The sequence below is a fragment of the Meleagris gallopavo genome, chromosome 4 (assembly GCF_000146605.3).
Source record: "Meleagris gallopavo isolate NT-WF06-2002-E0010 breed Aviagen turkey brand Nicholas breeding stock chromosome 4, Turkey_5.1, whole genome shotgun sequence".
Taxonomy (NCBI): Eukaryota; Metazoa; Chordata; class Aves; order Galliformes; family Phasianidae; genus Meleagris; species Meleagris gallopavo.
Window position 1 is genome coordinate 25,850,914 of NC_015014.2, and position 14,539 is coordinate 25,865,452.

Consider the following 14,539-nt stretch of genomic DNA (forward strand, 5'->3'; position numbering starts at 1 on the left):
AAGACTCCTCTAAATACCACAGGGCTTACTCTCCTATGATCTTGCCCAGACATTACCCCAAGCTATGATGTCCTGAAGCTTGGAACACCACACATAGTCACACACCACCGCTCAGTGAGAGCCTGCCTATCTCCCTCCAACAATCCTTCCTCAGTGGCTGCTGACAACTGAAGCCATGCTGGAAACCAATGAAAAAAGATGTAAACTTTCAGTAATCTCTAGTCATCTCTAGATGATAAACACTGCAGCTGGCATGTCTTTACTATTACATCCTACTGTGCAACAGGTATGTGCTTAAAATACATTTAGAGAAAATATGAGTCTTCATTCACATAGCAATTATGTATTTTGTTGTTTTGCAGGACAACCATTGAAAGCCATTGAGAGAAAGAGAACCCAAGACAATGAAGACATCATTAAAATGACTGTTAGTAACACTGTGTTTAATGCTGTTTTCAACCTTTGACTGTAAAAAAAATCATGCAATAATCTTAGAAATGCTTAGCATTTATCACTTTAGTACCCTGTTTTAGCCTTACACAATACTGACACTTGTTTTGGTTGTAATATAATATTTTTTCTCTTCTCAGGCTTCCTGTTACTAAAATATAGTAAAACTCCAGGTATGTTAATGCTTCTTCTTTCACTTCTAATTGTCTGTAATAACTTAATCATTTCATAAATGCAATCATGCTATTCAATGAAAGACTAAACAAAACAAACCTTTAGAAGAAACCAGTCTTTCTAATTTGTAATCTTTCATAGAAGGAAAACAGCCGATTTAAAACCTATCACATGCACTGAAATGTTACTATTGTATACTATTTCATAATCAGCCATAGTTGGCAGTTGTACTGCATTTCTAGAATATGTTTAGATTAAACAGCACCAAGACTTTTATTACAAAAACAAACAGATGACAAAAAAAACCTTACTGTTACTTGGTTGCTATAGAATCTATGCTCTCAATGAAAGCTTGAAGTTAGTGTTTGAAGTTACTGCCTGTTAAGAAGTCGAAACAACCAATATGTTAATATAATATAGAATAAGCTTTGAACTGCAACAGCTAATGAGGATCTTTTCATATCATAAATATGAATTATACCCACAATAATATTTAAGGTTTGTTTTCTCCCCCATGAATTCAGAATCAAAATACAGGGCAAGAAGAACTTATGTCTTACTAGAGATGCTATCACAGAATGAGTTAAGAAATGCCATCTTGGGACCAACAGGAAAAAAAAAATGAAGATGCAGACCAATAAAAACCTAGCAAAATGAAAAACAAACCCTAACTCACTCTAGTACTCCAGCAATGAACACAAGTTATAATAATAGAGATACACTCTCATTACTAGCAATACTAATAAATCAAAGATTTGGATCAGATTGAGATATATGCTGAACATATAGATTTCTTTTTAAACACTGAAACCAAGTTGATGGGAGCACATTATCAGTTACTGCATTATCTTTGATCAGATAAAGATTTGACCCCACTGCCAATACTGGTTTTCTTATTTTCAAACACAACAAATAGCACAAAACCTCAATGAAAGCAAGGTATTCTGATTTTGACATGAAAAGTGGAAGAAACATATGGAAAATCCAAATAAAGAATATTTCATATTGTGTCCTTATCTTACAGGAAATCCTACTTGTATTTCCCCTTCCTTACAGGAAAAATACCAGCTTCTATTAACTGAAATATAAACATAGATTTTATTAACATTAAGTCAGGCCTTCAATGTCCATCAAAGTAGTTAAGCCCATGTCTAAATACTTTTTTCTTTCCAATCCTTAGTTGTTCTTAAGTATTTTGTCTGTAAATACATTCTCCCCCCCACTACAAAAAAAAAAGTCATCAAAAATGTTGGTTGGCAGGCTGAGCATGTCTATGATCAAGATATATTGAAGGGAAAATACTCTGTATACTTCATTGTCTGAACTATATTGCATAAATTTTATTGATATTTCTGTTAAAAGAAGAAAGATCGTAACCAGTTTATTTTGTTCCTAAATAAAAGTCAAAGTACAATATAACAAGAAAAAGCAGTTGAGATGTCTGTGGGATGTTTAAATTCAGGGCTGGAATTGGCATACGGACGTTGCTCCAGAGGTAATGACTCCTATTTATTGCCATTGAAACTACAGCAGATACAAAGAATACAATAAACTATTTAACAGAGCAAACTCGCAGCTACAAAACACAGTATTTCAACATAGTCACCATCATTAGCTAAGCATTTTCTCCAGCAACAGCCTGCAAACTGTGCTCATCTTAACTTGCACCAGCAAAGGTAACCCACTGTCACTACTGCTGAAATGCACCACCTGCCACCTCACCATGCTCACATCCACTGTTCAGGCTCCATTAATGTTCTGCAAGTGTCAATGAATGTCAGTGGGTTCCATTTTTTCCCCACATGGAAAGCTTCAGTGACACACTTCTGCTTCACATGCACTTCAATGTCAGATGTCATTCTGTCTGACTGTCCTTCTGCTGCCATCTGTCACAGAGCAACAACATGTAACAGAACATTGGCAGGAAGGTGTGATCTCTGCTGCCGTATCAATATCTACCTTTGATGTTGTGGGCCAACATTATGAAATAAAATGCATTACTTTTGGAGCAGCCCTTGCATATATCAAACCTGAGTTTACAATGTGCACATCTTATACTGCAACAGATCTGTATATTTTCCTCTATAACTCATTAGCAGCCATATTAACTAAAACATAATGGTGATTATTACTTTACATTATTACAATTGCTTTTAATCTCTGACAAGTCCAATTAAGTTAGCCTGAAAGAAACAAACCCAAAAAAATCACAACTATTTGTTTTCAATTTCCACAACCCATACCAAATAATTGCTTTTCACAATTAATCACAACGGAATGCGTGCAACAAGAATAGGGAAAAATTGAAGGAAGGTCTGTTGAATTTGAAGGAAAATGTTGGAGATCAGGTGTACCAAAGCAGTTAGTTATCACCATATCTAATTATTAGGGAGCCAAATATATTCTTTTTGAACATCTGCATCACAATATTTTTCATTCACAGTTATTTAAAATGGAAAGTACAGCTTAATGCCATCAATTGGTGGACCTGGCACAATTAGGTCTTATTTACTGGCAGACAAAGCAAAGCTGATCACGCTACACTACACATTTGTACAAAAAATCCCAAAGAAACAAGAAAAATCAAACCTTGATGCAGTGTCTATTGTCACTGAATGGTCTGACTATTTCAGTGACAGAAACTAACAGAAGGAAAGAACTTGAATTGAAAAACTGAACTCACCCACGAGATTTGAAGAGACTAATATGGGAAACTGCCTCAGACCTTGACTGGCTCTTGACCAAGAGGGAAAGCAGGACAGCTGCAGATGAAAGAGGTCATGAAAGAGATGAAAGAGATCTTCAGCTTGAATATATCAAGAATATTTCCTGACCTCTTACATTTTTATGAGCTTTTCTAACTAGTTTCAGTATCTTATAATAGTCATTTTATCTTAACATGATTTAATTTCCCCTCATAATCACATTAATAACAAGGACAGCATCCAGGGCAGCAGCAAATCTGCAGACTGTGTCAAGTAAGCACTCTAAGAATTGTTCTACCTATCAAGCACACCTTCAGCTTGGCTCAAACACAGCAGTGCTGCACACGTCCATTTCAGCTTCATGTGCCAGACAGAGAGCTGGCAGCAGATGAAACACAGCAGTAGCAACCTACTGCCAGCAACTTGTTGCTAGGAATGGCTGACAGGGCTTCAGGTGCACACATCAGCTAACCACAGAATAATCAACTCCATTCCTTATGCTCACTGCTAGCAGGAGCTTACAGGAGGTATCTTCCTGAGATGATGGTCAAAAACTATCAAGATATTTACCAGTTTTTGAAGAGGTGGGTATAAAAGTGCATGTTCACTCTGCAAGATTTCACAAATATCTTCAAGTCAATTTCTAAGTTAGTAATCAATAGTTTGTGAAATCACTTAAACTTCTGAGTTACTTAACAGATTTGGGAGAGCCACTTCATAACAACTGTGAGAACGCATTTAAGAACAAAGGCAGACAGAAAATAACATCTTGAGGAACTATTTAAGAATGAACAAGAACCAAAACAAAGTAAAAATAAAAAGCCACGTGAGCCAATAAAAGTTTTACAGAGATCAGTTGTAATGGAGCAAATCACGAAGAAATAGTTTTACTACACACAAGCAATTTATCACATCTGTGTAAGCAAAAGTAATAGACCACTGAAAAGAAAACTTCATCCTGCTTTTGGCTCAATACAGACCCTCATTTCTTTTATTTATATTTCTTCATTTATATTTTAGACCTACTCATTTAGTTCTGAAGAGGAACTACTCCCTTGGTTTGAAAAAGAAAAAAGGGAAATGGAACGATCGATAAATTCTTCAAGTAGAATAGCTAATATCTTGTGCTACAAACCTATGAAGCTGAACTTTAGATAACAGTTCTGAAAACAACTAACTGTTCTTTTGAGTAAGACAATGGAAATAACAGAGTACCTCATTCAGTCTTAATTCACAAAAGCTGGGACACATGAGCAGGTAGAAACTAAAGATACTAGGCAAAGATCTGTTGAAGATGTTCAGAAATAAATTTCAGTGTGGAGAAACAACAGAAACAAGGAAACCAAAAAGGTAACTTTTGAAGCCAAGTACCTAGAAGAGGGCCTGGGCTGTAAGGATATGCTTTGTACAACAACACAGAGCACTACAGAGAAATGCATGTCCTGAAGGTTACGGTCTCCAAAGTTACACTAGCATAGAAATCTCAACATAAAGCTGCACTTAAGAAAACCTACACTTGAGAGGCAAAGCTTATATTACTGCATACCCATTACACTGGCAAGACAGATGTATTGTCTTTGCGTAATAAAATCATACTGCATTATACTGCAGTAGATAATCATAAAGATCAAGTAGTCAAGCACTGACTCAGAAATCCACACCAACTTCCACTGAGTGGTGCCAACATAATCTTACCCTTTCTTGGGTTGGGATCTTTTGGTTGATTGGGGAGGTATGCTTTTTTGGTTTTTGTTGTTGCTTTTAAAAAACCTGATACATTAGTATCCCAGACTCCACTGCACCAATGAACACAGCATTAACAGCAGCACATAGCTTCCCCCATACACACCCTTTTATCTCTCTTTCTTAAGTTGCCTCTATGAAGAATATGACCTAAGTTGGGATCAGACTTTTTTCCACAACTTCACATTTCCATCAGTATTTTTTCCCTAGTTGGAAAGAGTTCTTAGAAGATAGAAAGATTTTAGGGATAATAAATGAAAAGAACTTGTTTGCTCCTAAAGTAGGCAGCCATTAAAGTGCAATCGACATGCTTAAAAAAGAAAAATGAACACTAATCAAAAAAGCTTTAAAGTACCAATGATTAAACAAATAATACTTTTGAAAAAAGAGTTCTTACTGTATAGGTCAGAGAACCATAGCATGTCATTTAAAATAAGGTTACGAGCAGCAGCATTACAGTTAACAATAATTAGCAGGAAATGGGAGTGAGAAGAAACAAGATCACCTTTTAAGAGCATCAAAAAAGAATATACAAAGAAATTTTTCTTTCACTTTTCGTGCACCTGACATTTCCTATGCCTTTGGAAAGTTTATTTAAAAAATCTAAAGCTTTCATATACTGAAAGAGTAATTGGAAAGATCCTATTTTCTGTGACTGCCAGTTGTTTTTAGTAACTTCTAAAATCACAGATTAAATATCAGTTCACTGTTAGGTCTAAGTTTCCTCACTGAAGTTGTCTTTTAAAAAATCCTATTTACAGTTAGCTTTCTGAGTTACATTTTCCCATGCATCTCCCATATTTCAATTTCCCTCCCAAGAGAGAAATATTGGTTGGTCAAGTGGCTTTCACCAGATGGAGGCATCACTTCATTCTACAGCTTCTATACAGGCACCTGCTGCTCACACCCATATGGAGAGGGGGATGAGCAAGTCACAGAAGTAAATAGGGTAATTTGTTTTAGCAAGTACAACTAATTTGCTTGTAATTAGAAAAAAAAAAAGACCTTTTTAAGGCAACTGGAAAAGTACTTAGTTCTTCTCACCTTAACAAAGTCCTCTTGAGGGATACATGAAGAAAACAGAATGAGAGATGAGACAAGATAAGGGAAAACAGGACTAGAAAAGAACTGATGAAAAGAGAACTAAAAGGAAAGTTAGAAACTAAAACAAATGGTGGTAGAAAATGTTCAAGGAAGAAAACATCAGAAATGCGCAAAAAACTTACAGAAAAAAACAACATGGGAGAATATGTTCAGTAGCAGAATAGACAAGGGCTTAAGTTAATTGGACTAGAAATGACAACATTAACAAGGAGCTGTGTAATGCAGGAGAAGAATAAGAGAAAGTATACCAGGAGTAGTACCTGAAGAAACTATCATTTGCAGCAAGACTCCTTACACATCTCTTGACTGCTAAGGTTGAGAGAACATCACATTGGGAGAAGGGAACTCTGTGCCTCAGAGTCCCCATAGCATGGGAAGGTCTCCTGAAACATTTTTCATAGCTACTTCACTAAGTAGGAATACTGCACAGAGTAGCTCAGCTCAAGTTACAGGAGCACAGTCTTCAGCTCCTGTCACTGACACAGCAGCACATCTGCCTCTATTAGCTCATATTAGTTATTATTTAGCTCTTCCTAACAGCCTACTGGGACTGATTAGTAAAAAGTTACTAGAATATGGAATAAGTTATTGCAGCAGCATTTAACTCTATCTCCCCCATTCCCAACTCCCCTTCATTCCCATGCCCAGTATTTTATTTCAAGTTACTCAATATAAACTACTTTCTCATGGAAAGTTTACAACTGCTTTCAAGCAGGCAGCTATATCCCCTATGCCTTCACCATCAAGTCCCATTACACCCTCAGTCTTCCCAGCTAAGCTCAATCAACCCCAATAGGTATCACCTGCTTGCTCTCATTCTTACTTTTCTTTCCTTCACTCCTCTATTCCTGCTCATTTCACCAAGTTTTTCTCTTAGTATGTTATATAGCAGATTAGAGCCCCAATCTTCACTGGAGTGCAATCGCACCAGAATTATAATAATAAATAGTTGTGTGCTATCTCATTTCTGCAGTTATTTAACATAATTATTACCAGAGCAATACCATTATATGTCTATCTCCAGATGTTTTTTTCTGAGAAAATGAGAACAATAATGTGAAGCATGGCTTACCATTAAGCAAAGTGAAAATATGTTGTCAGGAAAGAATTACAGTAATAACAGGGACAGTTACAGCATAGCTCATCACATACACTAAAAAGATTATCCATTTTACTTCGGATGTAGGAAAGCTGTGATTGCAGACAATTACTGGAATTATAAACAGAGTAGAAGAACCCTGATGTAAAAAAATATGTTCAGTAACCTGGACAATTAAATATGACAGGTTTGATTACATATACCTATACACATGCACATGTAATGCTTCAAAGAAAAAACAGGTTTATGTAAATCTACTATACTCTCGTAAATTAAAGGAGGTAACTGACTTTTGTTAATATTTCCACAAGACAAAAATGCAACATTAGAATACTATAAAGTTTTAACTACATTTTATAAATTTTCGGAAAAAAAATGGAAAAGAAATAATGCTGAGACTTTGCTTCCCAGCTCCTCACATACACAGTTGTATCTAATTTTCTTATCTGATTTTTTTTTTAGTACCCAGAGAAACTGACTTCCTACTTTCTCCCTCACTGTGAGCTCAAAAATAAAGTGAAAATTTCCTATAAATTGCTTGTATTCAGAATCTAAACTTTAATCTTGATGAAATATGACAGGAAAAAAAACAACAGATGAAATGGTTTTACATTTGTTAAATAGTTGCCCCGTTGATTAAACAGTTCTGACTATTTAAAGGTTTGGGTTATTTTTGTCTTTGTAGATGAAAAGGGCAGATATGCATAAAACACATGCCAGAAGAATTTAAACTGAACAAGGAAATATTTTTGATTACAAAAAGAATGAGGAAAACATAACTCTCAATATCTCTGGATACAGAATGTTTACATATACAACATGACTGACACAATAGAGTTGGCCACTGCTACAGATCTTTGTTTTGTGACCAGCTTTTTTTTTTAATATTTACACACTGACACTGATATACTACTAGACATAGCAGTTTTAAATTGATTATCACATACCCTACACTTATTTCTTTGATCACATTGGTTGCTTAACTGCATTATGCATTTCCCATTAATCTTACCCAACTTGATAACACTATATTACATTCAAAAAACTCAACTTGCATTGTTCTTCAAAACCAATTTCATTTTTAAAAATTCCTCAGTGCATGCTTTTCAAAGTAGCTTTTGCAAACTTTATTTAAATCAGTTCCAGTAAGTTGCTGCTTACGCTTGAATAGGTTTCAATATTTAATCTTTTGTATTCTAACCTTTAGTAATGAAGAAGGATCAGGTCAGTAGCATTTATTCTGTTGCAGATCTGGAGTGTTTCCTAGGATTTTTCCAGTTTTTATTTTCTAATCCAAAAGGCTTATTTCTGAAGCTCTAAATTTGTACAAACTGAAAGTATTTGCCTTTGAAATATAAACACCTCTAGTAAAACAGTTAAGACGTTTACTTACAGTCCAATACATCTATGAAAAAAGAATATTTAATATTTTTAATGGTTTAATGATTATTGATCACAAGTACAGTAACGTAACTACCCATCTATCAGGAAAACTTCTCTTTACAGTGAATTTCAATGCCAAATATAGAAGCCTGCAGACCAACTATTACCTTCCACTAAGCTGTTGATACAGAGATTCCTGAGACTGAGAGTTGGCATGGTTATCTACTATATTAATAGCCTCTCCGCATTTGTATTTGGGTTCAAAAGGAAATACTACTACTTACTGAGGGCTCTGCTAACATAGAAAAATGAAGAATCAGTTTCAGAGATGTGCTGTTACCATACAGAAATTATTATGTTCTTACTCTTTTACACTTCTTTCCTCTTAAATTAACGTAGAAACAATTCTGCTTTTAAGAACTTGTAAGCTTTTTTGTATTAAAGAGACTGAAAAAAGAGAAAATTGAAAACTATAAACACATGATAAATACAAGAACAATTTGTGAAGTGAATTTAGAAAATTTCAAGATAATGTATGATTTTAGTAAACTAGTAGTATCTCAACTTTAGGAATGCATGCTCCAATTTTCATCCTTCTAAAATGATTTGAAATTATACTGTATACTTTGGAGACATGTTACAGCTGGAAAAATTATAGTGGTGAAAATGGGAAAAGAAACAAACAGAGAAGGAATACTCACCTGTATCTAAAAAACTAGGTTTACAGGAAAGACTCCACAGAGAAAGAATCTCCAGAAAGAGAGCCTTCCCCAATGGCAGGTCAGCTCTTAAATGGGGTCTAGGAGAGGTGCAGCCAGGCTCCACCCCTTCCATCTGAATTGCCTTCACCTGTGCTCCCATGGCTGCCTCAGTGCTTGCCTCAGGTGATCAATCAGTGGCTCAGGCCGTGACTCAACAGTTCCCATCCACTACCCATATACAAATTGAAACTGCCTTGATGGTTATTTATGCTTTTCTGTAAAATGTCTTTTTTTTTGTAACTCAGATGAATAATTTTTATCTAAAACTAAGAATTCTTGCTCTCACAATTTTTTTTCTTCTCCTTCTGTAATTTTTACTGAAATATAAGCAAATATTTGGAGAAAAGATTGAATTAATATTGCCATTATCTTCTATTAGGAAAAATATGATTACATATAATAATTTATAAATATTACCATAGTCTCTTTTCTTTGGTGTAAGTTGTTTGAAGTAATGCTTGCTGAACATTCTCTTGTACAAATTCCTCCTCTAATCCAGATGTCACTATTTTACTTTATGCTCATCACCTTTTGAATTAAGCATCTTTGTTCAGGGCACACTATTTATCATCTCCAGAAGGTATGAAAAGCTAGATTAAATGCATTCTACCTCTTCATTTTTAAATGGCTTAATTACTAACTTGAAAGGAACTTTTATGTTCAAAGACTCTGAAAGTTTGTAAGGAGCCTTTCTAGTGAACATCAGCTTCTTAAAAACAGAGGTCAAGTCTAAAGAGTCATTCAATTTATCTATCTAGTCCTGGACTCAGACACAACACATCAACTAACTACAACAACATTAAGTAGGTCATCAGGTACTTGGTCCAGTACTGTTGTCAAAGAACAAAAAGGATTCTGATAAGCTGGGAAAAAAAAATAAATAAAAAAGCTCCTTTGCTCATCATGTGAACAGAAATGCACATGCTCAGATACATTACATAGCAGCTTTGATAGCAAGGTATAGCAGCAATAGATTGATTCATCTAGAGGAAGATTGAGCAAGAAGACTAGGTACACAGAAATCTACTCAAGAGTTAGGATTCCAGTAGCCAGCAGAATTACTCATTTAGCTTGGCATAGATTAAATGAGATCTCACAAGGTTGCCACCAGACTTTCCACCACTCTGTTCAGCCCAGTGTTACAGAAATAACACAAAATCAAAGTGCAGTGTAGTCTTTATATTCAGACTAAAGGCACTGAAGATGTACAGACATACAAAAGTATTGAGTTTAAATAACTATCCATACGTATGACATTTGGTAAGGACATCTTTCTTGTTTATAATTGATGATGAGAACACACAATCCATTTTAGTGCAAAGATCGAAGAGGATCACTTAAGCCACAAGCAAACACATTTAAGATAGAAAATTTATCCTGATTTTTTAACTTTCTGAAAATGCTTATCTTTTCACCTCAGATAAGGAAGCAATTGAGGGAAACAAGCCTCTTATCCTGAGCACATGAGCTAACAATCTACAGACTCAGTGAAAATAATCCCATTAATTTCTATGCTTATTCACTTTGGTGGTATAATTTTCAATCAAAATTAGCTCATTAGTACTGGGCTGGGCTACTGCAATTCAGTTCAGATAGATTTATCACTTTGAATCACAGAATCACAAGGGTTGGAAGGGATCTCAAAAGATCACTGGGTCCAGGTTCCCTACAACAGATCACACAGGTGGAGTCCAGATGAGTCTTGAATATCTGCATAGAAGGAGACTCAACAACTATTCTGGGTAACTGTTTCAGTGCTCCATCACCCTTACTGTAAAAAAGTTCTTCTGCATGTTTGCATGGAACTTCCTATGTTCAAGCTTTAGGCCATTGCTCCTTGTACTACCACTACACACCAGAAGATCCTGACCTCAACCTTTTGCCTCCCAGGTCCCTTTAGATATTTGTAAACATTAATCAGATCCCCCTCAATCTTCTTCTCCCCAGGCTGAACAGTCCCAGGTTACTCAGCTTTTCCTCATATGTGATATGCTCCAGGCCCTTTATCGTGATTGAGACCCTCCGCTGGAAGGATGATATATAAAATCTAATAGCAAAACTAGTAAAAGAGAGGACAAAAAACCTCCACAATTATCATTATGAAAGAAATAAAGCAAAAAACTGGCATTTAATGTATCTATGTTTACTACACTACATTTTCTAAATAAAAGAAATGTACATGCTCTGGATTCCAAGTACAGACTTTTTTCTAAATCACTGATGATACTGCAAAGGAATAAAATGGCATCTTTTTCTCCGAGATATCTGCAAACTCAAGAGATTTGAAATTATTGCTAGAAATGGCTAAAAATGCAAGAATATTTTCATTATTTTTCTTATTTAAGAATTGCTGACTTGTATGTCCATAAATTTGTTCATTTAAGTATTTCTGATTCTCTGACTACTTCAGGAAATTGTGATATTTCTTTACCATTTCAAAAGGTGCATGTTTTCACACTTGATTAGAGGCACACGCATAATTCACATGCATCTGAATATTTCCATTTTGTTATTTTCCCCAGCACTCTAAGGCATAGGGAAATGAAAAGACATAATTATGTCTGTGACCTCAGAAACTGTGTTTCTTTCTTATGAGTGGTATCATGTGAAAGAAACAAGGAAATATATATGAAAATGGAAGGGCAAAAGCCAAAAGAGTTAAAAAAAGCAAAATAAATAAATAAATAACAAAGATGGCACTGAAGAGAACAAGTTTAGGAAGCAAAAGGAAAAAGAAGTATAGGTACATAAGATATGAAATAAAAATTGAGTTAGAATGAACTGGAAGAATTCAGAATGGATGAAATAAAGAAAAAATGAAAATAAAATATAAATCTATAGAATAGGAATGGTGAGTGGCAGGAATTAGCCTAAAAGAAATTTGTAGAAATGAAAAGAGAAAATGTGTGCATTTTTGAAGTATGATTAGAAGAAGCAAAATTAGGACAACTTGTCTGAAGCTGATCTTGGAAATAATTGCCAGAAATCTTTTGGTGCTTCCACCCCTAACTTTCAGTTATTCTCCTTTGATAGTTTTCCACAAATTGAACAGACGATACAGTATTTCAAAAGCCAATAAAGTGCTATATGGCCAGAAATAAGCTATCTTAACTAGTGCAAGAAATGCTAAAGCAATTACAATAATGACTCGTCATTAAAATTATTCTTCTCTGCTAAAGTGGTCATAGCTGCAAACAGCTTATGATTATCTGAAAGTAGCCGGTCTTCAAAAGAAAGGGCAAAAGTATTTCTGTTGAAGAAGTCAATTGAATGCTCATTGTGCCTTTTACCATTACCCTTCTCCTACCTCAGAAGGGTTATTTCCTCCTTTGTCACTTCATTTATATTCTATGGTATAAGGTTCATTGATTACAATCAGGAGAAAAACTTACAATGAAGTGAATTATAACTTCTATTCACAAAGGCCTCTAGACTTGCAGTAAAAGTTGCAGATAATATCCCTAAGGCTTCTGAGATACAGCATGGCAGAAAATTGCTTCATATTGCTTAATTTGGAAACATTAACATAATGGAAGACAATCAATAGGCTCTAATAATTACAGCAAAACCACACAATTCCCACAAGTAAACATGTGCTTTATGTGGTATACAAATTGCTATCCTGTAAAATGCATAATTACATTCTCTGTGAAGCTATTCATCAGAAAACACAACTATCTTGTTATACTCTTGAGGGTATTTCAAAACTTCCTTCAGTAATCCTAGCCGTCTCAGTTAAAACAAGGTCTAAGAGCAAATAATAGCAAACAGGAGCCAGTTACCTCTTCATGTATTTGAATGAAACAACCATCATGGGAATAGAATTCCTAAACCCTCTTCTATCTGTAACACACAGAAGCAGAAAAACAATTTTTGAAGAAACATTTGGGCTTTACAATAGGAATTCCCTCAGCAGCTAGCACTGATGGCTTGCAGAGAAGTCTCCCAAGTGAAGTCAAGATGGTTCCTGCGCTGTTAAACACCAGTGAAAGAATTAGAAATACTTTTCTGGGAACAGCCTTCCAATGTCAGAGATCAGTAATAAATGATCCATTTTTGTTTCCTCTCAGTATAAAGTCTTTCCTTCTCTCATATTCTTCTCACAGACACTGAGGACACTTAGTGGTTTTATGTACTATGAACTTTTACTTTGTTATAAAAATACTGCTGGAATAGCCTAGTGACAATAGAAGAATTACTTACTGCAATATCCCTAATTTTGATGAATTGCAGTACATCAAAAGTTACAATGGAGCTAAAAATAGAGTGCTATGTTTTATCCTAAATATGCGTGCTGAATTCAGAAGCACTTCAGTACTTAAACGTAGAAGAATTACAAGATTTGGGGTAGAGAGGAATAAGAAAAGAATTAGGATTTGAGCTTAAAAAGGTATTCTGCAGAAATGTTTCTTCCAGGCTGGCATGAAACGCTACAAACACATAAGACTACTTACAGGTTAAATGTTTTGTTTGTTTGTTTTGTTTTTTGTTTTTTTAATTGTTTGTTTAGGGTTTTTTGCATAGTGAGAATCCAAATATAAGTGGTAGGCTTTTTCCTAGCATATAATGTAGCTGCTAATAATGTTAATCTGTGATTTATTCCATCATCTGCCTTATAGGCAAGAAGTCCTGTGTGGTCCTGTGAGCTATCACAGCACAAACAGCTTTTCAGATGCTAGGTAGACTTTCTTTAAAGTAAATACAAGTTAAAGTACCAATGAATATGTATTCCCAATATTAGAACTGATCAAACAGTTTTTTCTTGGTCATTTTCTTGCTACATTTTTCCACAGCTTACAGTCATCTGATGAAAACTTTCCTTAGGATTTCTCAGTCTGTGCAACCGTAAATGCTGTCTTGCTCTCAAAAGAAATTATCACTCTTACTGAGACCATATGCATGTGGGCTACCTGAATCCAAGACATTTCTTAACCCCAACATTCTCATCCTTGAAATGTAAAATCACTTCAAAAATTTGCTTATTTTTGAAAAAGGTAAGAATGAAGTTCCAACCCTTACCATCTATAAAGAAGATTGGTTAGGAACTTTAGATTTGCAATTTGAACAAATTTAAACTGAAAATTGCAAAGGAATATCTAGCTATCTACCTAATCTGTCTG

At 35.0% G+C, this 14,539-nt stretch overlaps 1 long non-coding RNA gene across 2 annotated transcripts; it reads right to left on the bottom strand.

Moving 5' to 3' along the window:
• Nucleotides 1-328: 328 nt before the first annotated feature.
• Nucleotides 329-9,419, bottom strand: LOC104910638. 2 transcript variants are annotated; one of them, XR_002114186.2, is made up of 3 exons: nt 9,360-9,419; nt 3,308-3,386; nt 329-2,148 (listed from the first exon to the last, which is right to left on the bottom strand). It is a non-coding gene; the product is annotated as an uncharacterized LOC104910638 (long non-coding RNA). The 2 variants fall into 2 exon arrangements; XR_793278.2 differs by lacking the exon at nt 329-2,148 and adding an exon at nt 2,386-2,510.
• Nucleotides 9,420-14,539: the final 5,120 nt, after the last annotated feature.